The sequence below is a fragment of the Peromyscus eremicus genome, unplaced genomic scaffold, assembly GCF_949786415.1.
Source record: "Peromyscus eremicus unplaced genomic scaffold, PerEre_H2_v1 PerEre#2#unplaced_3814, whole genome shotgun sequence".
Classification (NCBI taxonomy): domain Eukaryota; kingdom Metazoa; phylum Chordata; class Mammalia; order Rodentia; family Cricetidae; genus Peromyscus; species Peromyscus eremicus.
Window position 1 is genome coordinate 4,712 of NW_026738047.1, and position 3,646 is coordinate 8,357.

At 47.4% G+C, this 3,646-nt stretch overlaps 1 long non-coding RNA gene across 1 annotated transcript; it reads left to right on the forward strand.

The window, feature by feature from the left end:
- Positions 1–1,582: 1,582 nt before the first annotated feature.
- Positions 1,583–3,361, forward strand: LOC131902203 (uncharacterized). The gene is made up of 2 exons (XR_009377032.1): positions 1,583–2,465; positions 3,040–3,361. It is a non-coding gene; the product is annotated as an uncharacterized LOC131902203 (long non-coding RNA).
- The last annotated feature ends 285 nt before the right edge of the window (positions 3,362–3,646 follow it).

Consider the following 3,646-nt stretch of genomic DNA (forward strand, 5'->3'; position numbering starts at 1 on the left):
AAAAAATAGTAAAATATGCATAACATAAAATTTACCATCTTAACCACTTTAGGATTAATTATTTTTGACCATTTTCCTCCACCCTCTTTGAGTTCAGTGATGTCACATACATTCACCCTACTGTGGACACACTGCTGGGCCTTTCTCACTGTTGATGCCCATGTTTGGGGCCCTGGGATGAAGTAGAATCAAATGATTCTGACATCTTCTGTCAGTGTACAGTGCTGCAGAGCTCCAAAACAACAGGTACAGTCCCAAGAAATCTACTCAAATTCCAGGAAATAACACACAATAATTTAGCAAAGAGTACATAGAAACTAACACCCCGGCATGGGAGGCCAGCCTGCCTGGTCTGGGAGGGAGCAGAGTGGGTTTAGGATGAAGAGCAGAAGAGGGATGGGGAGCTGTGTTGAGGTGGGATGGAGGAAGTTAATCAGGGAGGGAGGGGCTGTGGCTGTGGAGACAGAATAGTAAATACAGTGAAGCAAGTCTTACTTAGGCTTATGTCACAACAGTATTCGTCTCCATTTTCACTTACTTAAGAAACATGGAAAAGCCTTTGGTGAGTTTAAAATGAGCTCTGCTTTTTCTACTATGAATTCTGGAGAACGGGGTGCAGCTGATGCCATCGCCAAGGTGAACAGCCCTGCTCTCCCTCCATGCAAGGGCAGAAGCTAGTGAGTAAGAGGGAAAGGGAACACGGACTATCACAAAGGATTTACCAGTTTCTGTAAGTTGCTTAGGGCCAAAGCCATTCATGATGGCAGGGGAACCTCTAGGGCTCTGGTGTGAAGGAGAGCTGAGTTGAGTAGGGCCTGGAACCGGGGCCAAGCAAGAATGTCTAGTCAAGAGGGAAAGAAGTCGGAGCTGGAAAGATGGCTCAGCAATTAAGAGCACTTTTTGCTCTCGCAAAAGACCCGGGTTCAGCTCCCAGCACCCACATAGGAGCTTACAACCATCTGTAACTTCAGTTCCAGGAGATCTGACATTCTTTTCTGGCCTTTGCAGGTACCAGGCACACACGCACACGGTGCACAGACTGCATGTAGGCAACATATTCATATACGTTAAAAAATAAATCTTTAAAAATTAAAATATTTAAGACAAAAAGAAGGAAGGAAGTGAGTGGGTCTGAAGGGGGAGGGAAGGGTGGAGTCTGCACAGGAGGGTGACATAGACCTCTAGAGATGGGTAGTGGGAAAGAGGAAGGACATGTGGGAGGAGGTATCCTCTGACTGATCACTCGGGTGGAAGAGGGAGAGTTCATGCCCTAAACTATGTTGCAAAACACCTCAAATTTTGGATCAAGGCTTTGGGCTATGGGATTCAGACAAGATGTATGTTTTCCATACTTGGAAATGCATGGAGAAAGGATAAGGACACAGAGAGAGCTGAGGCCACGGGGAGTCTTTAGGGCAGTCACTCGGGAGAGCCCCAGCTTCTGGGAGATCCACAGATACCTGAGGGAGCGAGACCAGGCTTCCCTAGGAGCAAAGGATAAAAGACAAAACTGTTAAGCCAGCTTCAAGGGATTTCAGTCGGAGCTTGGCCCGTCCTATACATTAATAAAGAAATGCCTTGCTATATGCAGTTATTACTCAGATGAAGCCACGAGACATAGAACTGCCCCCTCCCCCACCAACAGAAGTCAGTTAGAAACAGGGGCTCTCAGGGAGTAACTGATACTTTCATTATTTATGGCTTGGTTTCCTGGTATCTACTATCTTTTTCCCTTTCTTCTTCTTTTTTTTTTTTTAACTGATCTTAATATTATTTTGAAGATCAATGTGTCATGTAGCTGTTTACACAGTGGTCAGTTTGGTGATTTCCTCTCCACAGAGGGAGGCTCCCTCGGGGTTTTTTTCCGTGATCTCGGAAGTCTCTCCCAAGTGGTCCTGGGCTCCACCGATGAGCAAGTCACAGGCACCCACTTGCCTTCACTAGGCCTAGTACCCTCCCCCGCCCTCTGGACACCTTCCTTCTTACATCTGGAACATTTTTTACCTTTCTACTAAACTGTGGCCCCTGTCCCCAGCACTAACCCCCAAAAGAAGCATTCTGAGAAGTAACTGTTGATTCAGGTTTCACACTGGGACACACAGGAGAACAGAGCTATAGTTAGTCAAGGCTCTGTTCTCAAAATTCAGAGGAAAACATCCTCATTGAGCTGTTTATTATACTCCTCGACCAGGCTTGGAAACACGCTGTCCTTCTGTCCAGGACAAGGCCAGGACTCATAGCTGGTGGAAAGGAGAGAGTGCCCTGAGCAGCAACACAGGCCTGGGCTGATGGAGACCTGTGTAGTGCCTCCCCCAGCCCACAGCAGAATGAAGTCTCCCCAGAGAAGAAGACTGGCTTTATGAGGGGTCTCCAACCTTTCTTCAGCACTCAGCTCTTCCGTTTTCTTCTTCCCAGGGGCACTCCCAGCAGAATTCACACACCCTGGCTGCTTTGAAATGGGACAGGTAACTAGAGCGTGCAGAAGCATGGGAAACATTGGAGAAGTGGAAGGGGTAATCCTTCTACATAGGGGACACTCAGCAAGTGACAATCAGTAGATTCCTCCTGTCCAGCTGGTGACGTTTAATTGACCAAAGACAAATGCAAAGTCCCAGGTGCATGGAATCCAGTTGCCTCTTGTTTTCCCTTGACTGCATTTGCTTACTTTATGATGACTAATTATGCAACCATTCGTCAGTCTTCTTGTATGCCTATACTTTTAAGGAATTTTAGGTGCTCAAGATGGAGCCTAGAACAGGCAAAGGCACTTCCTTGCCTGCTCCCCACCCTCAATGCAGAGGACCAAATCCATGACCTCTTATACTTGGGTAAACCATCTACCACCGGGCTTCTCCCAAACTCCCGACCCTTCATTGTGAAAGGGGAATAATAAAGAGACAGTTTAGTATGTAAAGGAAAACACTCCTGAGACTGGGGAGCCTAGTGAGCTGAGGCCCTCTCACTTCTACCTCCTTCAGGATAGGATCATAGATATGGCCACCACACGCACAGTTACCTTCCCTGGTGCCTATAAAACAGGAAGAAGGCCATGCACCTCCCTCTGGAGAGGTCATGAGGAACACAGTGTGATCAAGAAAAGCACCGGGTAGCTAGAAACCAGGCATGAAACAACTTCATCTGCCCAGGATTGGTGCTCAAGACCACAGGGCCTGTCTGCGGCACGGCTTGACAGCGCACCCCCAGCTTCCTTTTTCTGGAAACCCTCTCCCACTCAGCGGCTTCTCCTGCCCAGCTCATGCACAATGTGGCTGGATTTTTCTGCCCACTGCTCTGCCTGCCAAGGAGGCATCAGTCCATATTATTTCCTTATGCTGTCAATAAACTTCACCTTCTGTAGTGACTTTTCTGATACAGCTGTGTCATCTGTGGGTGGCTGAGGGATGTTTTCCCAAAGCATCTTCTTTTCCTTCGTGATAAATCATTTTAAATGTTTTTGGACCTGAGAGCTTCGGGATACCCCAAGAAGTAAAATGCAGAGCCCATTGGAATTTTACAAGATATAAAATGGACCTTGATGGCCTGTTGCTTCAAACAAAGGCAGCTGAAAACCCTCATGGAAATGACCCAGTCAGCTCCTCCCTGTGAGTGCCAAGCCCAGTGCCTTGTTCTCCTGTGGTCCAGCCCA